The 23,022-nt window shown below is 45.4% G+C and overlaps 1 long non-coding RNA gene and 1 other non-coding gene across 6 annotated transcripts; both read right to left on the bottom strand.

Annotated features, from left to right (window-relative positions):
• Positions 1 to 963: 963 nt before the first annotated feature.
• LOC128108617 (uncharacterized) lies at positions 964 to 22,533 on the bottom strand. 5 transcript variants are annotated; one of them, XR_008217538.1, is made up of 4 exons: positions 22,206 to 22,533; positions 13,204 to 13,340; positions 11,697 to 11,885; positions 964 to 3,042 (listed from the first exon to the last, which is right to left on the bottom strand). It is a non-coding gene; the product is annotated as an uncharacterized LOC128108617 (long non-coding RNA). The 5 variants fall into 5 exon arrangements; XR_008217539.1 differs by lacking the exon at positions 964 to 3,042 and adding an exon at positions 7,811 to 9,851; XR_008217540.1 differs by lacking the exon at positions 964 to 3,042 and having other exon boundaries at positions 7,811 to 11,885; positions 13,201 to 13,340.
• On the bottom strand, positions 3,468 to 3,601 carry LOC128109178 (small nucleolar RNA SNORA70). The gene has a single exon (XR_008217720.1). It is a non-coding gene; the product is annotated as a small nucleolar RNA SNORA70 (small nucleolar RNA).
• Positions 22,534 to 23,022: the final 489 nt, after the last annotated feature.

Here is a 23,022-nt window from a genome sequence, read left to right as displayed (position 1 = left end):
TATGTTGGATCGGCAGCCAAAGAAAGCAAAAAGATCACATGTATTATGATATAGAGCACCAGTTAGTTATAGCTGCGTAACAGATTGCCCCCAAAATGTAGCGGCTTAAAACAAGCATTGTGGGTGGGTTAGAAGCAGTTGACCCAGGTGGCTTGGCTCAGGATGTCTTTGGAAGTAACTGTTACGTTGTCTGGGACAGCAGTCACCTGAAGGCTTGGCAGCAAAGTGTCTGGGAAGGTGGAACTGGTTGCTGCTGTGTTGAGGAGTCAGGGTTTTTTTGTTCGTTTTGTTGTTGTTGTTGTTGTTATCTAGTTTTCACCGCGAGGCTACTGTCCTCGTGATCTGGCAGTTGACTTTCTTAAGACAAGTGCTCGAAGATGAAGCAAAAGCAAGGCGAGAAGGCCGAGGTATGTTATGGGCTAGCCTTAGAAACCACTTCCCGCCTTTCTACAGTGTCCTGATGCTTATTGCATCGACTCTAATCTGTATAGGAGGTGATTAGAAAAAGGTGTGGGTGCCGGGAGGAAAGACTCACTTGGCACCATCTCGACCAGCACAGAGAGCCATTATTGTGTCCATTTCACAGATGGGAAACATCATGGCATCCATAAGAAGATGGGAGAGAGTGACAGGAAATGACACACTTTGACTATTAAGTCCTGCCCTAATACTGTGTCTCCTCCTCTGGTGTGGAAGCATACTCTAGATTGTGGCTTTGAATTGTTATGTTACTGTTAAATGAATATTTGAATTTTTGACTATCCATGTGTAGTAGTCATTTTTACTTGTCACCCTGACACAACTTAGAGACCATCTGGGAAGAGTCTCAATGAGAACTCATCTGCATTGAGTTGGTCTATGGCATGTCTTGGGGGGACTGTCTTAATTAAGTTAACTAAAGCAGGAAGACCCATCCCACTATGGGTGGCAGCATTCCCTAGGCAGGGGGGTCCTGGGCTGTATAAAGTGGAACTAAGCACAAGCCTCAAGCAAGACGCAGTAAGCCAGCATGCAGGTATTTCTCTTTACGCATCACTTTGGAAGTAACAATAGTGATGTAACCATAGTGATGTAACCAGCTGTTTTTAGTGCTTGATGCCTTGATGCCTCTGCAGTGATGGGCTGTAACCCAGAACTGTGAGCTAAAGTAAACCCTGTCTCCCCCAGTTTGCTTTTGTCACAGCAGCAGGAATGGAACTAGAACACCAAGGTCTTGGTCCCCACTCGCCGGCACTTGTAGGCAGTGGAGGCTTTAGAAGTTGGAGCCCAGTGGACATTGTCTGGGATTAGGAGGTTGTGGGACCCTGGTCTCTTCCTTCTGATCTTTCTTTTGCTTTTCGACACTGCTTTGCTCCACCACATGTCCCGGTCACAATAAGCTGCTCACCGAAGGCCTAAAAGCAATGGAGCCAGCCAACCCTGGCCTAAAGTCTCCAAAACTGTGTAGGAATTCCTTATGAGTTGATTACGTCGGGTTTTGGTTACAGTGGTGCCAAGTGCCTAGTGCAAACACTGTACGTGTAAATATCCTTTAAATAGTGACCCTGAAGGTCACAGACAGCACCAATTGGCAAAGGGCACTCACAGTGGGAAGGTGTGGCTGTCTCCATTAGTAGGAAGCATGGTTGCTGGGGGCTAACATGGCATGCACTTCTGTGATGAATTATATTATGCATGTTCAATATTATAGTTTCAGCAAAAAACACCTGTACAAAAAAAAAAAGAATAATTAAAAGTACCAGACAAATGACTGACTGAATCAAACGGGCCCTCAAAGATGGGGTTGGGGAAGTGAACTGAGGTTTAGCTCACCAATCATTTTTAGACTTAATTCACAGTAGATTCCCAAATCTGATCCGCTCATACGCCTCCCCTTCCGCCTCCCTCTCTCCTTCCTCCTCCTTCTGGTTTTTCTTTCATCATTCTTCCCAATCAGGTCAAGTACCCCAACCAGAAAGGACCCGAATTTAAGTGTTACTTACAACAGCAGGGTGTATATTGCTCCTGAGTTTAAATTTGGTTTTGTTTAAATAAACTGCATACATATGCAATGTTAAAAAACATGCACACTTATTTATTTATAAGTATCTGAGAATCTTTATTCTAAAATAACAGAAAAGCACATGTAAATAAGGGTCTGTTTTCTTCCAACACAGTGAATATTTTTATAGTATTATGGTGATTCTAAAAATAGCACTTTAAAAAAAATTTTCAAGACAGGGTTTCTCTGTGTAGCCTTGGCTGTCCTGGAACAGAGATCCCCCTGCCTCTGCCTCCTGAGTGTAGGCATTAAAGGCATGTACCACCATTGCCTGGTGCACTTTCATATATTACTCTTATATTGTTGAAAATCTTTAAAGAACACTGCTTTTAACTTTTTAAATTTTTAGTCTGAATGGAAGATTGACTCATAAATATAATTGGGGAGAGGCAGGTGTGGTGATATTTTATTTGTGCTCTAACAAATAAAGCTTGCCTGAAAATCAGAAGGAGGAGCTAGCCACTGGTTAACCATAGAGGTCTGTAGGTCTGTACAGACAGACAGGAAGTGACAGATCTGGGCGCAGAGAGGAAGTGATTAGATGGGGTGGAGAGAGGAGCTCACTCTTTTTTGGCAGAGGATTTTGTAGGAGTAAGAACTAGTGGCTTGCTACTCTGTCTCTCTGATCTTTCAGTTTTTACCCCAATATCGGGCTCTGGTTTTTAATTAATATGACCATTTAGCAATTTGTGTTACAGGCAGGATTAGGTATAGCGGAAGCCTTTAGAAGTGTAGGGCCCACCACTGGAGGGGACCATGTTTAGGGATATATTTGATCCAGTTCCATTCAGGATGAGCAGTTTCTTGGTGTCTTAGTCACTGTTCTACTGCTGTGAAGAGACACCATGACCAAGGCAGCTCTTACAGAAGCCAGCGTTTAATTGGGGCTGGCTTACAGTTTCAGAGGCTCAGTTCATTATCATCGTGTCAGGGAGTAGGGTAGCAGGCATGGCAGGTGTGGTGCTGGAGAAGCAGTAGGAAGCTACGTCCTGATCCACAGGCTAAGAGAAAGAAAAAGAAAAACACTGGGCTGGGTGTGAGCTTTTGAAAACCTCAAAGCAAAAAAAAAAAAAAAAAGAAAGAAAGAAAGAAGAAAACCTCAAAGCCCACCCCCAGGGACACACTTCCTCCAAAAGGCCACACCTCCTAACTCTTCTAATGCTATCAAAAAGTTCTATTTCCCAGTGACTAAACATTCAAATATACAAGCCTATGGGGGCCATTCTTAGTCAAACCACCACACTTGACTAGTGTACTGAGCATCACCCTAGGTGAAGCCCACTTTTTTGAAATGGGACTCTTCTGTCAGTTGGCCAGGGAACTTAAACTCCGCCACTGTGCCTTGGGCTTCCAAAGGCATCCCACCTACCTGTCTGGAGCCTAAACCAGAGAAAGTGTGAGACCAGAGACACGAGTATCCACCAGAAACGGTCTTCAGGGTTCCTTAGGGAACCCGTACAAGCAACAGGCTGCGTGCATTCCCAAGGGGACTGCTGCTGGCAGCCACTGCATACCAGGTCTCCCTGAGAAAAGGAACCTGATGAGTTTAACTGGGTCCAGAGCTACGCTGCTTTTTAATAGTTAATTGATTATCTGATTATAGATTACAGTGGAAGTTTCACAATACTAAAACAGATTCCCTTGTATTACACTCACCAGTCTTCCATAAGTACTAAACAGCTACAAACCTCCTTACAAACCCTAGAGTTGTGCCTTCTCCAGGATGTCGTGGAAATGGTCATTCCTTATACAGCCTTTCTGACTGGTGGTTTGAAAGAAAATGGCCTCCAAAGGGAGTGACGCTATTAGGAGGTGTGGCCTTGTTGGAGGAAGTGTGTCACTATGGGGGCGGGCTTTGAGGTCTTTTTCTCAAGCTTCACTCAGTGTGAGAGTCAGTCAACTTCCTGTTGCCTACAAGATGTAGCACTCTCAGCTCCAGCACCACGTCCGCCTGCACACCACCATGCTCCCCACCATGATGATAATGGACTAAACCTCTGATACTATAAGCAAGCCACCCCAATTAAATGTTTTCTTTATAAGCATTGCTGTGGTCATGGTGTCTCTTCACAGCAATAAAAACCTAACTAAGACACAGACTAAGGGTATATGTGGCACTTCCTTTTAAATCTTTCAATAGCTGACTAACTTGAGATAGAAAGACAGCCAGAAAGATGGCTCAGGGGGTAAAGACACTTTTGGAGCTAAACCTGATGATCTGAGTTTAATCCCTAGGACTCACAGAGAGGATGGAGAGAACAGATTCATCTAAGTTGTCTTCTGACCTCCACATGCATGCCATGCCATACACACTCCCACGTGGATATAAATAAATACACTCATACATTGTGTAAGAGGAAAAAGAAGTCACTGGGGAGATTGCTCAGCAGTTAAGAGTTCTAAATTGCTCTTGCAAAGGACCTAGGTTCCATTCCCGACATCCACATGATGGCTCACAACCACCTGTAACTCCAGTTCCAGGGGATCCAGTGTCCCCTCCTGTCTTATTAGGGTGGTGCACACACACGGTACACATACGTACATGCAGGTAAAACAACTTCTACACATATAATAAAAAATAAAGTATTTTTAAAAGAGCAACTTAAGAATCCTTTATTACCAGCCAACCAGGTAGCTCAGGCTTTGTGCTTGGCAGCACTGAGTTTATTTATTTATTTATTTATTTTTAATCTTTGTCATTTTACAGACAAAAAAAATGATTTCCATTTTGAAGGTTTGAGATGGGGCTGGAGAGATGACTCAGCCATTACAGGCTAGGCTCACAGACAAACAGACAAGGTTTAAGGTGGTTGGTTGGTTGGTTTCCTTGATTGCTGTCCATTGTGTTGTTGAAGAGGGTCTCTCTCTGAATCCAGAGCACACCAGTTCCAGCTAGTCTAATGGCCGGCTTGCCTTTGACATCCCGTGTCTCTGACTCTCAAGCACTGGGATTAGAATGGCCTCTATACCTGTCTACTTTTAAGTGGATTCTGGGGATTCAAACACTGGTCCTCACACTTGTATAGAAAATGCTTTTTCCACTGAGCCATCTCCCCAGCCCCATATTTTCTTTGTAAATTCCGTGTTTATATCATTTACCTATCTCTGAGGGAGTATTTTACCTCTTTCTTTTCTTTTCTTTTTGTTTTTGTTTTTCAAGACAGGGTTTCTCTGTGTAGCTTTGGAGCCTGTCCTGGAACTCCCTCTGTAGACCAGGCTGGCCTCGAACTCACAGAGATCCTCCTGCATCTGCCTCCCAAGTGCTGTGATGAAAGGCATACGCCACTACCACCACCACCCTGCTAAAATCTATTTTCAGCATTTTGTTTTGTTTTTCAAGACCGTTTTACTTATTTCTTGAGCAACAGAAATTTTTGTGCATGCAGGGTATCAACCATTGCTCTGCATAGAGTGTATTTGTGGAGGCAAACTGTCCACGGTGTGAGGACACTAAAATGTATCTCATTTTCCTTGTTCAATATGAGGCTGGTCCCAGTTCCTTCTTTCTTCTTTCTTTCACCCCTACTGCTCTTATTACAACCCAGTAAATATCTTTATACAGGAGCTGTCTTCTACAGCTGCAGTAGGCTAAGGGGCTGTGGAGCAGGTGTCATCTGCTATCACATTATTAACCCTTAATTAGTTAAAGGAACTGGAATTCAGAAAGGTTGCCTAGTTGGTAAGCAGTGGAACTGGGCATCACTGTCCATGATCCCACCCCACGGTCATCATCACTGTCAGAACACTCAAATGGCCTAGCGCAGTGGATCTCAACCTTCCGAATGCTGTGACCCTTCAGTACAGTTTCTCATGTTGTGGTGACCCCCAGCCGTAAAATTAGTTTGTTGCTACTTCGTAACTGTAAATTTGCTACTGTTATGAATTGTTACATAAATATCTGGCATGCAGGCTATCTAATATATGACCCCAAAAAGGTCATGACCCACATGTTGGAGTCACTGTCCTAGACACTCTGGAGAATATGGAATTCATCATGGAAATTTGAGGTCTATACCAGACACTGCTGAGTTTATTCCCTGGACAGGAACAGCACCCAAACCCGGTAACTAATAAAATCTTTTTGTTTTTTATGTGTATGGGCATTTTACTTACATGAATGTCTGTGTACCAAGTGTGTACCTGATGCCCAAGGAATCCAGAGGAGGATGAACCCTTGGGAACTGGAGTCACAGACAGTTGTAAGCTTTGAGCCCTGGGATTTGAACTCAGGTCCTCTGGAAGAACAGCCAGTACTCTTAACTGCTAAGCCACCTCTCCAGCCCCTATCTGAATCTGAATCTAATGGAATCTTAAAGATTACTATATATTTGTTTTTTTCCCTCTTGCTGCCTATTACTTTCTCCTATGAAATCATTTCCTAAATAAAATTGTTACTGCAGAAATTGAATTAGCAATTAAAAATAAATGAACTACTTATAGGCTCTAGGAACATTTTAGAGAACTAAAGTGTTATTCAGTTAGCAAGCTAAAAATTGCATAATTTTATTCATGTTCACAATTTTCTGGAGGTGTTATCAACAGTTTCATGTAGTTTTAAAATATTAGGAAGGTAATGCATGATACCATCTTTTGCACAAAAGCAAGTCTATAACAAAGACCTAGCATGATAAGACTGATTACAATCTTTTAAGATGAGAAAAAAATGTCATTATGCCCTTCCAATTATGATTTGATGAAATAAATCAGTGAAGTCATTAATATTCCCATGTGAAATAACCATAAAACAAACTATTGCTTGAATCAAGTGATAAAACAAGCTTTCTATTAAAAGTTTAGGGTTGGGAATGTGGCTCAGAGGTAGGAACTTTCTTATCTGTACAAGCCCCTGTGTTCAATTCCCAATGCAATGGGCAGAGCATGACCCAAACAAGCAAACTATAAACAAAATACCTTAATAAATATAACAGACCTCAAAAGGAAGACCCTGTCCTCTCACACCCTCACTGTATCTTACACCTTAGCTGCTTCTTCGCTTTGTGTTTTTTTTTAAGACAGTTTCTCACTGTGTAACCCTGGCTGGCCTGGAACTCAGTATATACCAGGCTGGCCTCGAATTCACAGACCTCTGCCTGCCCCTGATTCCTGAGTGCTGGGATTAAAGTTGTGCACCACCACACCTGGTTCAGCTTCTTAAAACCTATCTTGGGGGTGGAGCATTTATTAAGAGCGATGGCTGCTCTTCCAGAAGACCTGGGTTCCAATCCCAGCACCTACATGGTGGCTTACAACTGTCAGTCATCTGTAACCCCAGTTCCAGGGGTTCTAACACCCTCTTCTGGCTTCCACAGGTACCAGGCATACATGTGTACACAAATGTGTACACAAAACACCCATACACAGACAATAAAAAATAAGTAGTTTTAAAAACCTATTTAGGACTGGAGAGATGCTCAGTGGCTAAGAGCACTGACTGCTCTTCCAGAGTTCCTGAGTTCAATTCCCAGCAACCACATAGTGGCTCACAACCATCTGTAATGAGATCGGATGCCCTCTTCTGGCATGCAGGGATACATGGCAGCAGAAAGCTGTATACGTGATAAATAAATAAATCTTAAACAAAACAAAACAAAAGAAAAACCTATTTAAAGGCCAGATGGTGGTGGCGCACGCCTTTAATCCCAGCACTTGGGAGGCAGAGCCAGGCGGATCTCTGTGAGTTCAAGGCCAGCCTGGTCTACAGAGCGAGATCCAGGACAGGTACCAAAACAACATGGAGAAACCCTGTCTCGAAAAACCAAAAAAAAAAACCAAAACAACCAAACAAAAAAACCTATTTAAAAGTGGTCACTTTGCAAATATTTAGTCTATGTTGTGCCTCATGAGTTGGTTTGACTTTTTGTCGTTTTCCAAATCTAAGTGTTTTCCTTCCTTTGACTGCTCATGCCCTAAAGATGCAGAATAGTCCTTTCTCCATGTTCCTAGAGAGATGTAATTTCCTTATAATTAACTGTTTATTGTACCCTAAAAGTCTTTTTAAAGACTTTAAAGTATTTCTGCCACTGTGTTATTCATGGTATGACTTTCTAATGTCCTTTCTATGTGGGAGTGAAGGATGTCTGAAAGGACAAAATTAAACAGTTTGGCTTGCATATCTTAAATGGCTTGACTTATGATTCTAGAATCTGGTAATTCTTTCATTCCTTAAAGTAGAGCACATGGTTCAATGTGATGGGCAGAGTAGAGAAGATTAGTTCGTTTTTAAAGACAGGGTTGTTGTGGAATATTCTTTTAACTAGGCAAAGATGTGCTACATGTGTTTATGCTGCAGAATATTACTTTAACAGTGGAGAGGTGTGTTACTTCTGTTTATGCTGCATCTGTTTAATTATGTAAAGATGTGTTACACTTGTTTCACTTCGTCTGCCTAAGGCACCTGATTGGTCTAATAAAAAAACTGACCGGTCAATAGCTAGGCAGGAGAAAGGATAGGGAGGGCCAGTGGGCAGAGAGAATAAATAGGAGACATCGAGGCTCAGGAAGGAATGAGAAAGGAAGGAGGAGAGAAAGAGGGACTCACTGAGGACAAGAAGTCAGGCAACAGCCGGCCAGTCAGACACAAGGAATAGTGAAAGAAAGGTAAAAAGCTCTGAGGCAAAAGGTAGGAAGAGAGAAACAGGTTAAAAGTTAAAAGAGCTAGCCAGAAATGAGCCTAAGCTAGGTCGAGCATTAAAACTAATAATAAAAGTCTCCGTGTCATGATTTGGGAGCTGGTTGGTGGCCTAAAAGAAAAAGCCTGTACACAGGGTCTCATAGCTGGCTGGCCTGCATCTCCCAGTGTGGGATGCTCCAGCTGAGACCTGAGGTTAGTTTCTGATCCCCCTGCCTCCACTCTTTGAATATTGGACTTACAAGCATTTGCCAAGAGAGATGGTTTTATGTGGTGCTGGGGATAGAACCAGGGCTTGGGGTGTGCTACTCAAAGCATTCTACCAAACTAGCTACAGCCCCAGCTCGGGGTTGGTTAGTTTAAAGTTACTCTCCTTTTAACCAGGAACAGGGAAACAAAGTAATAGAAAAACCACCACCGCCAAGCGATTGCTTCCTATCAGCTTATTTCAACTCCTTATCAGGGGGAGGGGTGAGGATTGGAGCAGGGGGAAATGTGTCAACTGGAATTGGTCTTTTTTTTTGAGAAATGGCTATTTATTATGTCTCTCCTGGAGTCTCAAAAAGGTCTGAGAACAATCTAGTTTCAGTGTGGTGGCACATTCTTTAGTAAGAATGCCTCCACTTGGATTTTTAGTTCAACTGGGTACAGTCGGAGCCTGGCCTGAAACAAAATTCAGTAAGTTGAATAACAGGCAACCATGTAGGAGAGGAGGGTGGGGGCAAGTGTGGAAACAATCAATTCCTCTAAAAGAACCGATGTAAACAAAATTTCTGTTGGAGGAAATATAACTTGTTACTCTCAGAGGGCCAAGTCTAGTCACTCCATAGCAGTGGCTATTTGGTTTCAAGTTTCCCGGCAGGCTGGGTCCAGATGGAAGAACACTAATTCAAGTGACTAGCAAAGCCTTCAGCCAGATCTACACCTCAAAACAATTTTGTGTAAACCAGATTCATCATCTTTGATGGGTCAGTAGAACAATAAGGAGAGAGGTTTTGTTTGTTTTCATTGTTGTTTATTGTATACCTTGTAGCATTTGTGTAGTGAAGAATGGCTTAGCTCAGCCTGGCAGTGGTGGAGCCCGCCTTTAATCCCAGCACTTGGAAGGCAGATCTCTGTGAGTTCAAAGCCAGCCTGGGCTATAAAGCAAGTTTCAGGACAGCCAGGACACACAGAGGAAACCTGTCTCAAAGAAAACAAAAAGCCAGAGAAAAAAAGGACAACTCTAAATAACTGTCAAGGTCAGGAGAGAAGGCTCAGGAGGAAAAGATGCCTGTTGCCAACCCTGAGGACCTGAGTTGGATCCCCAGGAATGGAGGAAGGAGAGGATGGACTCCTCTCACACACACCTGCACACAAAATAAATAAATAATTCTGAATGTCACTACTGGGGCTGGAGAGATGGCTCAGAGGTTAAGAGCACTTACTGCTCTTGCAGAAGACCTGAGTTCAATTCCCAGCAACCAGAGTGGCTCACAGCCCATCTATAATTCCAGTTCCAGGGGGTCGGACATCCTCTCCAGACTGTAGGCTGAGGTTTGCACATGGTTCACCAACAATTGTGCAGGCAAGACACTCATACACATAAAATAAATACACCTTTTAAAAAGTCAATACTTGAATCCACTGGCTCTCAACCTTCCTAATGCTGAGGCCCTTTAATACAGTTCCTCATGTTGTGGTGACCCCCAACCATAAAATTATTTGTGTTGCCACTTCATAACTGTAATTTTGCTACTGTTATGAGTAGTAATGTAATATCTGATATACAGGCTATCTGATATATAACCCCTGTGAAAGGGTTCGTCAATTCCCAGAGGGGTCGAAACCCCATAGGTTGAGAAGCACTGTGTTAATCTCCCTTCACGTGTTCTAGTAACACAATTGCTTCTAGTTGGTATTCAAGGTCTACGTTCTTGCTGGTAGTATTCACAATGTTTTCACACAATGTGAGAGTGCTCCCTACCCCCAGTGTGTTTCAGCACTTCCTCAGCACCAGCTGGGCACCCAGCAGTTACACTCGGTTCTCACAGTACCTGCAGTTTGCCCCTGCAGATCTGGAACTCAGCCCACAGCACACCAGCATGGGTAATCCCAGGGGTTTACCCAGGGCTCTTCCTAACCAGTGTGGCTATCAGTTCAGGGTTCCCAAGACTCCGCTTCAGAATTGAGGACTTGCTTCAACTCACAGAACCCAGCAAAGGCTTAGCACCAACCTATTGTAAATGGTACAAGTTAGAAACAGCCGCACGCTTGTTTTGTGTTGTTGTTGTTTTGGTTTTTCTTATTGTTGTCTTCTTATTGTTGTTACTATTTTGAGATAGGGTCTCTTGTAGCCTAGGCTAGACTTAAACATGTTATATAGAGGAGGCTAGCCCTGAGCTCTTGATTCCCGGGCCTTTGCTGGGATAACAGGTCCGTGCACCATGCCCAGCTTTAGAAACAGACAATCTGGGTGAAGTCTGAAGGAGAGGTGGCCGCTCTGTCCCCAGGTGTGTGGCATGACCCCTCTCACATTGCGTGGCATCAACTGGGAAGCTCAATGGAGTTCACTACTAACCATGTGACTGGACTCATTCTTCGGCCCCTCTTCCCTCCCTAGAGGTAGAAGTGGGTGCTATGATGCCACTGTGAAATGCCACCCACAGGCTCATGTTTGGGGGCATTTGGTCTTTGACTGGAGGTGCTTGCTGTTTGGGAGGTTATGGAACCTCTGGGGCTAGGAACCCAGCTGTGGACTTAGGCCCTGGGGATGGGTCTTGGGCTTGACTCTGCTTCTGGTCCATTTCTTTGCTTTCTGGTCTGCTAAAGTGTGAGGAGGAGATGCCACCTGCGGCTCTCACAATTACTGACAGATACACCCCATTCTACTGACAGATACATCCCACTCTACTGACAGATACATCCCACTCTACTGACTGATACACCCCACTCTACAGAGAGATACACCCCACTCTACTGACAGATACACCCCACTATACTGACAGATACACCCCACTCTACTGACTGACAGATACATCCATTCACCTGAGGAGCAGTACCCCTGAAACTGTCACCAGAATAAGTCCTCTCTCCCGTAAGTCGTTGGGTGTTTCGCCGCAGTGACAAGGGCAGCAGCTCGTTCTCAGCAGCCGACAGCGCCAACCCTCCAGTTACGTTCTCAACCTTCCTGGTGTGACAGCTCCTCTGAGTCCATCTGAAGTCTGTTCTGAGTCACTGTGTTGGCACAAGGTCAGACAAGGCAGGAAGGGACTCAGTGGGAATGATAAAGGACACACCTGTTGACTCCAGAGGTCACAGAGGAATGACAAAAGACTCCAGAGTTTCCAAGGGTTTTAGGAGGAACCAGAGACAAGGAGCAAATATAGATGGATGGTTTTCGTTAAATCATAACATAGAGCTTAGGGGCTAGCCTTGGGAGTTGGGCCATGCTCCAGGGAACATATGGACAACACAAATTAGACTCTCTCCTCCTCCTCCCACTCCTCCTCCTCCTGCTCCTCCTCCTCCTGTTCCTCCCACTTCTCTTCCCCCTGTTCCTCCTCCTCCTCCTCCTCCTCCTCCTTCTCCTCCTCCTCCTCCTCTTTCTTCTTCTTGGGGAGGTCACAAAGGTGAGGACGTGGACCTGGGAGGACTGGGGAAAGAATGTGATTGAAGTTCATGATGTGAAATTCCCAATAATCAATAAAAATATTTTACACACACACACACACACACACACACACACACACACACACACACACACACACACAGTCAAGCCTCCTGAGGGGTAGGAAGAACATGATAGCAGTAGCAGTGAAGACCCCCTGAACATGATGCATTTGGCAATGGGTACACATATACCTGCTTAACACTAAAAAGTCAATATTCTTTCAGGTGGTGGTGGCCCCCATCTTTATTCCCAACATTTGGGAGGCAGAGGCAGGTGGATCTCTGTGAGTTCGAGGCCAGCCTGGACTACAGAGTGAGTTCTAGGACAACCAGGGCCACACAAAGAAACCCTGTCTTGGAAAACAAAACAAAACAAACAACAACAAAAAAACCCTCAATACTCAATTGTCAATTCAAAACAGCATGTGTGATGCATTTCACATTTTAAAAACTGAAGTTATGGGGGCCTGGAGAGATGTCTCAGCAGTTAAGAGTACTGGCTGCTCTTCCAGAGGACCCAGGTTCAATTCCCAGCACCCACATGGCAGCTCACAACTGTCTATAACTCTGTTCCAGGGGATCAGACTCCCTCCCATACACATACCTGCAGGCAAAACACATTACAATGCACTGTGGGAGCCCACAGAGGTTTCCTAGTGAGAACTTACTCAGAGTCAGAGAATCTGAGCTTGCTTTACCCAGCAGGGCACACAAAGCTGTATACATTCTGTATACAAATGTATGCGCATATAAATATGCAAAGCCAACTAAATATATAAAGTAAAAAGTAAACCCTAACTAACTAGCTGACTAGCCCTAACTGGCTGACTAACCCTTACTAGCTGACTAACGCACAGACCCAGGAGTGCGGCTGCCGTACCACCTGGTGTCTCTGAAGAGATGCCCCATCATTTTCCGAAGGATCAGAACGTCTTCCCCGCCAGCAACGCTCTGATGACACAGTGTCTTCCATCTCACAGGTGAACTAAAACTTCTCTCCTTGGTCCTGATTTTTAAAACCTGGGAAAAGATTTTATTTGGCTTAGCCTGGGTCAGACACTGACCTGTTTCTCATCTGTGTAACAAGAGGGGAAGGGAAGGGTCACCCAAGAAGCCTGACTCAGCACGTGGCTGCAGAGAGTCTCCCCGAAACAGTGACACACTGGGCATGTGATGATAGATGCCTTCCACAGAAACTTCCAGGATAGTGCCACTCCCTATGGGACAAATAAATGTATAGGAGTCGATACTGTGGCAGAGAGATCGTGATTGGTGTTTAGATGTCTGGGCCCTAGAGGGATAAAAGACTTGAAATATTCAAGATGATGTCATTCAATAAAGACCTGCCCTGCCCAGAAGGCCTATGGTGCTTCAGGTGATAAAGCCAGTTTTGAAATAATGCACTTCTTGTTTTTAAGTGCAAGCATGCCTATTCAGAACAAAGAGTTTCTCTTCCCAACCTTCCTTCCCACCTACAGGTGGCCATGAGATTACACCCTGGATATTGGGATGGAACCAGCAGTATTGTATGCAACTCTTTTTCATTTTTATTTATTTTTATAGTATCTTTCAGGACTGGCAGGATGGCTTGGTACCTTGCCACACAAGCCTGACAACGCTAGTTTAATCCCTGGGACTCAGCTTGATCCCTGAACACAGGTAAAGGGAGACTGAGGGAACCGTGCATGAAGTTGACCTCTGATCAGCATGCACATGCACTATGGCACAAGCAGGCATGCACATGCACACAGATGCATGCACAAACACACTCATCTGTCTCTTTCACACACAAAAATAATAAATAAAATTTAAAACAAAAATATATATCTATGTATATTATATATAACACACACATATACTTAATATACTTGAGACATGGTCTTATTTTGCATTCCAGGCTATGCTAGAGCTTGGTGTGTGGTCTAGTCCGGCCTAAAAATCATGATCTTCCTGTCTCAGCCTCCCAGGCATCAAGATTATAAGCATGCAACACTGTGTCTGGCTACATGCAACTTCTTTCAGACATCAGTTTTGTCCCCCTCTCTGCCTTCCTTCCCCCTACCAGCCAGAGTGGGATACAATGGCCCATGTCGCAACAGCAAATTAGACTCTTGCATGGAAAGCCCACTTCGAGAACAGTTAGAATATAAAATGGCAGGAGTCTGGGCCAAGGACAATCGCGGCTACACCAACTCTGGGCTGCCCGTGGCTCTGTGGGAAAGAGATTGCTATTTTAATGTCAGCAGTAGTTCCTGTCACTCTTGGAGGAGCCAGGTCCTAGCAGATGTATGTACATGTACAAATGCCAGCAGCTTCTCGACGGTCTTGCTTGTATCCCTGTTTGCTGATCATATTTTCCCTGTGACTCCCTACAAAGCACAATGCATGGGCCAGAGGAAAACTTTTGGGAATCACTGCCTTCCTTTTACTATGAAGGTCTGGGGAATTGAACTCAGGTCAGCAGGTAGTAAGTGGCTTTACCCACTTCAGCCTTCTCACTGCCCACCCTCATTAAAAAACAAAACAAAGCCGGGCGGTGGTGGCGCACGCCTTTAATCCTAGCACTCGGGAGGCAGAGCCAGGCGGATCTCTGTGAGTTCGAGGCCAGCCTGGTCTCCAAAGCGAGTTCCAGGAAAGGCGCAAAGCTACATAGAGAAACCCTGTCTCGAAAAAAAAAACAAAAAACAAAAAACAAAAAAACCTTAACATCCATTTATAATTATATAGCAATAAGAACTGTAGCCAATACCTCAACTACCTCAATATAATTAATAGCTGCTATGTGGTAAGAAATTAGCTTTTAAGGGAAACAATTTCAAAAGAGGGGAAGAGAGGTAGGAATGGGGCATGAGTCTGTGAGGAGTTAGGGGGAGGAAAGGGGTAGGGGATGAGTATGATCCAAATATATTGTATGAAATTCTCCAAGACAATAAAAATATTATATGAAAAAAAAGAAATTAGCCTTTGAAATTTGGGGGAAGTCCAATTATGTGCCTATGTGTGTTTGCCAAGGATTTTTTGGGCTGCCAGACTTATTAATAGCATGCTGAATTAGTATCCTCAGTTCTCCTCAGATATGTGCCAACTGTAGTATATAAATACCAAATTTTAATAACATGTTTAGTTGATGATTAATAAGTACCACCCATAGCTTCATTTCAAAATGAAAGCCTGTGACATTCATGTGCTTGCCATGTAATCAATAAAGATAAGAAGTTGTTAAAATTAAATTTTTATTTGTTATAACCATATTTGCACCATAATGTGCTTTCCACCTGGACCTTCAGCCCTGCCTCAGGCCCAAAGCCAGAGGCCCAGGCAGCCCTGGACCCAACGCTCTGAAACCATGAACAAAAAATGAACCTTTCTTTCCTCTCTTACGTTGTTTTCTTAGGTATTTTCATCACAGCAACAAAAAGCTGCCCAATACATGAACCAATGTTATGTGAATTATACAACCAGAAGTATAAATTATAAAAAGAAAATATGCAAAAGCAAACAAGTCTTAAGATATTGCTAACCATGGTTAGTTCTTACCCTGTAGTCAGCCAATACCGCAAGCCTAATATATCATTAAAGATAGAAAACGCTGGGACAGAGGGTGTGGGTAGATCCCCTGAGTCAGTGCTAGCCGGGTCAAATCATGAAGGAAATTCAAGCTGACTGGAACAAGAGAGAAGGGAAGGCATTCTTGAACTTCTCTGTTTTCCCATTTAATGGGTTGGATGACAGCCTTCCAAAAGGTTAAGATTTCTAGAACCTGTCATTGATGCCTTACAGGTCAAGGTAGCAGATGTAATCAAAGCATCATGGATTGTGGCCTGGGCCATCACCCCAGAGACAAAGGTCCTTGTAAGAGACGGAAGAGGGAAGACACAGAGGCAGAGGTGTGAAGAAATACAGTGGAGCCAGAGATTGGAGCGGTACAAGTACAAGGTACAGAAGCTAAGGCAGGCAGGCCATTCCCCAGGCCGGAGAGGAAAGGAAAGATGCCCTGGAAGGCTCCGAGGGAGGGGGGCTCTCTCAATACTGTCCTTTCCAGTGTCTAAGCTCTCATATTGCAAGAGAGTACATCCCTGTGTGTATATATGACTTGGGGGGCAAAGAGACACAGGGTTAGAGACAGAGACACAGATCTGCCTGCCTGCCTGCCTCAATATCTTTTACGATCAAATGTTTTTCTGCAGTTAAAAATCCCAAAGACAACACAATCCAGATTCTCTGTGTAATATTCATCTTTACGTGGCTTATTTTTTATATTAATTTTACTGTCTCTTTAAAGACTTTATTTTTTAAAACTGTGTATTTGTTTCTATAACTGTATATATCACCTTTTTTGTCTCTTTCAAGCCTACGTATATTTTACACACATTGTAAACTATTACATCTGAATCTGTCTTATTGTGAATCTATTGCTTTAAACTGCAGCATTTGTAAGACTGAACCAGCGCTATGGCTGTTGGCTCCGCCCACCTCAGCTTCCCAACATGGCGGTGGTACGTTTTCCGCCAGCTCTGGGAGCTATCATGGGTCTATGCTTTTATCCAAGCAGCGTGTACCCAGAAACCTCTTTTTTTGTTTTGTACTAGCAAAGGCTAAATCCACCATGCAGCTTAATGTGCCACTTGCAGAGGCCTCATTCCCACCATATGGCGGCAGGTCGAGCGCGCACGCTAGGAATCCACCAGTAGCTCAAACCGGCAGGCTGCTGCTCATTTGAAAGAGACAATTAGGAAGCTGTTTTTAGCTCCGTTTTAGAATCTTTTTTCTCAGGTTTTAGGTGGAAACTCTTGCCCCACGTTGGGCGCCATTTGTAGCTAGAGTTTTCCTGCCTGGCCCACGGTCAGGACAAATCTCTCTCACCCGCCAGTCCCACAGCTGCTCAGACCTAAGTAAACACAGAGACTTATATTGCTTACAAACTGTATGACCGTGCCAGGCTTCTTGCTAACTGTTCTTACAGCTTAAATTAATCCATTTCTATAAATCTGTACCTTGCCACGTGGCTCGTGGCTTACCGGCATCTTCTCTTCACATGCTGTTCATCATCGTGGCGGCTGGCAGTGTCTCTGACTCAGCCTTCCATTTCCCAGAATTCTTCTCCTTCTTGTCCCGCCTATACTTCCTCCTGCCTGACTACTGGCCAATCAGTGTTTTATTTACTAACCAATCAGAGCAAAACATTTGGCATACAGAACATCCCACAGCACCTGCCTGCCGGGGAGTGCTCTTCCTAGCCCCCTCCTCCCCATTCCCAGCTGCTCTGCTCTCACTGGGGGCTCTGCCTGTTTCCAGTCTCTGACAAGCTTTCCCATTCACCCTTGCTTGCTGCTTTATCACATCAGCCGGCTTTTGTATCTGAGCACTTACCAATCGTGGTCTTTCCTGTTTAGTTTACGTCTGTTGCCACTCTCTGTCCCACTGAGGTCTAAGTTTTCTGAGAATCAAGGTTCTGCCTGTTTGATTCACCATTACACTCTCAGTTCTCCACTACACACATCTGGTAGACCCTCAATAAATACTGGACAAATAAATAAAGGTGGGGGGGGGCAGAGCAGGAGCAGAGACATAAAAGCAAGGAGCCCCTTCCCGTTAGGTGCTCCCCACTCGGTTATGTAGCCCAGGCTGACCTCAAACTCTTGACGCAGCTGAGGATAACTTTGACTTTTTGATCCTCCTGTCCCCACCTCCTCCACAGTGCTGTGTTAACAGGCATGTGTCATACCAAGGTTATGCCTGGCTTATATGGCGCTGGGTGTCAACCTCCCTGCACATGCTGTGCAAGCATTCTACCAACTAAGTGACATCTCAAGCCCCCAAATGCAATACCTACTTCCCTTCTGTTTCTCTTTTCTTCCCTTCCCAGTGCTGGGGATGGAGCCAAAGGCTCTGTGTGTGCCAGACAAGTGCTCTACCATTGAGCTCAGTCCCTTGTCCTCCCTCTGTCCCTAACAGGGGGAGCATGGCTCCCTCCTCTCCCTGAACTCTGGACTCCAATGCCACCCCCAGTTTCTACTGTATCAATGATTCACTCCGCTCTAGATCTTCACACAGCTTTCCTTGGCTTGTTTCCCTTGGCACATGCGCAAGACCGTGTATATCCTGTCCTAAAAGAAGAAAAGCTCAGTTCCATGCTTTGAGGGTGTTCTCTACATCTAAATCTGCCTCCTCTCCTTTGGTCCAGGGGCAAGTGGGCCATTCCTCGCCCCCGCCGCCTCCCCCCCACCCCCCAGGTTTCTATGATCTGCCTTCGGTCTCTGTCACTGTTCTGACACTGTTCCAGATCAGCCACAGGGACCTGCCAGCTCTGGTCCTATTTCCTTTCTTATCAGCCTTGGCAGTGTGTCTAGAAAGCTGTCCCTCCTGCTCCTGCTCTTCTGAGACACAGGTGTCCCTCTCTCTTGGGGTCCCTTCCAGGTCCCCACAGGAGACTCTTCCTCTTTCTCTCTGGGAATTGCCATTTCGGCCTCTTGCACCCGCCCCCCTGTCTATACATTGTGAAGCATTTTTCTCTCCTGTGGTTTAAATGACCATTTATAGATGTGAATGTCATACCCACATTTATATTGCCAACTATCTTCTAGATATTTCTATTTTTTATGGCCCTTCAAAAATAATATGCCCCGAGCTGAGTTTACATCCATCCTTATGTATTTCCACAAGCTACCTTTTCTCTATTTTCTCTCTAAGCGGAGAGACGATGCCAACCACCTCTCAGCTTCTCGAGAGCTTGCCCAGCTTGTTCGTCATCCCCTGGTCGACTCTGGTGCCAGGTCCTATTGAATTCACCTTCTAAATATCTCTTGAATCCATCTGTCCACTGTTCTCAGCTTCTGCTGCCTCTTTCCTGGGCATCTCAGCAGTGTCTGGACGCTTAACCTCCCCCTTCCTACTCTCCCTCTCATCTTCTTTTTCCTTTTGGAGATGTGGTCTCACTGTTTAGCCCAGGATGGTCTCAACTCACAGTTGACCTGCTCTTGCTCCTTAAAGAGGTGCGCCACCATATACAGCCTTGTTACTTTGTTCTTAAGTGTCATTTTTTTTTTTTGGTTTTTCGAGACAGGGTTTCTCTGTGTAGCTTTGCGCCTTTCCTGGAACTCACTTGGTAGCCCAGGCTGGCCTTGAACTCACAGAGATCCGCCTGGCTCTGCCTCCCGAGTGCTGGGATTAAAGGCGTGTGCCACCACCGCCTGGCCTTAAGTGTCATTTTCAAATGAAAGAGTCACATATTCTTATAGTCAAATAGTTGTAGGGTTATTAAGCTAATATGAAACATTAAAGTTGCAATGCACTCAGGTACATGTCAAATCTGACCCCCAACATACAGGTGCATATTTTTATATTTTTTTTTTCCTTCCTTCCTCCCTTCCTTCCTTTTTTTTCCCCCCTCGAGACAGGGTTTCTCTGTGTAGCCCTGGCTATCCTGGAACTCACTCTGTAGACCAACTGACCTCAAACTCAGAGATCCATCTGCCTCTGCCTCCTGAGTGCTGGGATTAAAGGCGTGCACCACCACTACCTGACTCATATTTTTTTCTTTAAAGAGATATTTTTTTAAATACCCTGCAATTCCTCTTTTTGTGTGTGTATGTGTGATAAGATCTCACTATGTAACCCCAGCAGGTCTAAAATTCTGCTATGCATTCCAGGCTGGCCTGGAATTAATTCACAGAGATCCATTTACTTCTTCTTTCTGAGTGCTAGGATTAAAAGCATACACCAGGCTTATGTATTTATTTATTTTGAAATTCCTATATTTTAAGAGGTACTTCTTTTTTACATTTTAATATCTCTGATGCAGTCTTAGATTTGGTTAAATTCAGCTCTGCATTGTGTCCTTTTTTACTCATTCTGATACATATTCTTTTTACCCATAATTCTAAATTAATATTTACCTCCAGCTCTTTCTAAAGAACAAATCTGATCTGGTTGTGACTCTCTGGGAAATTCTTAAAAGACTCTGCCTTGGGGAGAACACTCTCTCTCCCCTCTCCCTAGCCCTCCTTCCTCTGGCTCCCACCTTCCTACACAGCTGCACCCCTCTACCTTAAAGCCAAGCAGTTATATTTGCAGCTAGTTCCCCAAAATATTTAAGTGAAGCCAGAGTCCTCTGCCCAGAAGTGTCTTCTGTCTTAAAGGTCTCCATTACTCTTTTTTAATGCAAGAGCTGAGCCTGAGCTCTTCCTTCATGTACCCCCTGGACCTCAGCTGGTGGTGTGTGCTGCTCCTAAATCAGGTAGCATGCAAACTCATGTCATTTCTCTGGTCTTTTGATAGCAACACAGAGTTCTCTAACACACATCCTTCTTTATATATACCCATGTCTAACAATGCGCAGCCATGTAGCCAAAAAAATACCTTTGGAAATAACGAACTAAATGTGAGGAAAGCAAGAAGGTGCCCTTATATATACGATGTAGAACCTTCCAGCTAGCCACCCCCAAGACAAACAAGAAGCCACTAAACCACCTGGGTATCCAGAAACCAAAACAATCGCAGACCCAGTAATTCTACCCCCAACTGAAGGCAATGGTGTCAGAACTTCGGCATCTGCCCCCCCCCCCCCTTCTCTCTTAAAGAACTGCAAGTCGAGACCCCCATTCTACCTCTTGGCTACTTGGGCAACTCAACACATATACTTGTGCAAGGCACTAAAGAGGGGTTCTTCTGACTTACTCACCTGAGGTTCCCATTTGGACCCCCTCCCACACCTGTGAATCCCACTGAGACTCAACACCAGTAAATAAATACAAAAGAGAGCCGAAATTTAACAGAAAACATTTGTTTTAATAACTACTATAAGGCCTCAAAGTTATATGGAGACATGAGAGGGAACAGTTTCTCCATGTCAACCCACTACTGGATTTCAGTTCTAGAAAATGCCCCAAATAGACAGTCCTTCTTTCTGACCTAGATAATTTAAAGCCAATGATTCCGAGTCATTCGTGGAAAAGTACTAGGATAGTGTTGGGATTTTAAATAAAGCACTTCAGATGTGGCCTATCTGACAATCACTGAGATTGGTCTGTGGTAGTGACAGTACCTAGCACAAATGAGGCCCTGGGTTCGATCCCCAGTGCTGGGGTTGGGGGATAGAGGGTGTCCATATTAAAACGTGTTGACAATTGTAGGACCAACATACTCGATATAGTCTTAGTGAAAAATCCAGAACTGCAAAGCAAAGTAAAAAATGAGAACAGGAGACAGGGCGTCAGATGCCAGGGGAGGAGAGTTTATCCCTAGACACGTGGGTGTCCTGAGAGGATGCCGAGACACAGGCATTTGCGCTGGCAGTTGGGGAAAGGTGGGGAGGGCCGGAGCAAGCCTAGCTAAGGGGGGGGGGGGGTTTGATGCTACAACAGATACTGTAGATAAAGCACAGCATGCAAACGGACTCAAGACAAAGGAGAGGCACCCAGGCAGACAGAGGTGGAGGACAGTGGCAGCTGTTATGGAGAAAGTGGGCTGAACGTTATCTCTCCCCTCCTCAGAAGTGGTTAAGGAAAAACTTAGTTCCACTCTAGAAGGGGCTCTGGATCAGGGTGAACTACACAGCCCTTCAACAGATCAAGAGAGTCCAGCACCCACCCTGGGGTGGAATCAGACCCTTGTCACGTGTTCAACATTTTAAACGGAGGAAATCCACGCTCAGAGCAATGATTTCACCAAGAAGCCAGCCTGAAACAGATGGAACGAATCTCTTCTGTTCACAAATCTTAGACTAAATAAAAACAAAACAGCCCTGGGTATCATATACCTTAGCTGGGGAGACAATTCCTATTGATTTTGACTTCCCAAGCAATAAACTCCCTGACAGTGAATCATCCCCCAACCCCTGAGCCGTAACTGTAAGACAATGCAGGAAAAAGCAAGGCAGAAACCAACCTTGGGCTGTAGCTTTCAGGGACTTGGCTCTCAGCACAGACTTAGAGAGGTATATTTGAACTCCTTGAAGCCGGTGCCCCGGAGAGGCCTTCCCAGTATCTCGGTATCTCCAAACCAAAAAAAGATTGTCAAGGTGGAGTTTCCGGGTCCCAATCCTGCCACTGGGAACCCCAAGCCACTCCCCATTAATAAAGAGAAACAGTGGAGAGCCTGTCTGTTGGCCCCCCACTCGCGTGGACTTTGGCTGTAACTTGTGCCGCGGGGTAGAGAGCCGACCTCCCATGGCTTTTGTTTCCCGAGTGGCGGGCACTCCGAGGGACAACCGGTCACCTACCTGCCTTGCACTTTCCGGGCCCGGGGGGCGGGGGGGGGGAGGCAGTGCGTCCTATAGAGCCGTTCGCCCCGGGCCTCACCTCCCCGCGCTGTCCCCATCTGGACCAGCCTGACTCACCCAGGATGGGTGGCGGGGGTGGGGGGACACCTCAGAGGGCGGAGGTGCAGGAGGCGGCCCGGGCCCTTCCCCCAGAGCCGGAGAGGCGTAGCCAGCGCGCAGGTGAAACCGACTCCGACCTATCCCGGGAACTTTCGCGGCGGGGACTAGCTGCCACAGGCCAGCGTCGCTCGGGGGCGGCCCGGGAGCCGCCCTCTGCCACCGGGGCTGCGCGCGGGGACTCAGCCCGGGCACCCGCCCCCGGGGACCCTCGGCCCTCCCGGAGCGCTCCGGGGATGCGGGCGGCGCCGGTCTCCGCGGCTGATGGAGGCGGGTGGCGCCGCCCCGGGCGCAGGTGACACTCGCCAGGTCCGGGTTTCTGTCGGA

The sequence above is a fragment of the Peromyscus californicus genome, unplaced genomic scaffold (genome assembly GCF_007827085.1).
Source record: "Peromyscus californicus insignis strain IS unplaced genomic scaffold, ASM782708v3 Scaffold_13__1_contigs__length_99412109, whole genome shotgun sequence".
NCBI lineage: Eukaryota > Metazoa > Chordata > Mammalia > Rodentia > Cricetidae > Peromyscus > Peromyscus californicus.
Note: the sequence above shows the minus strand (reverse complement) of the source record. Positions and strands in the feature narration are given on the sequence as shown.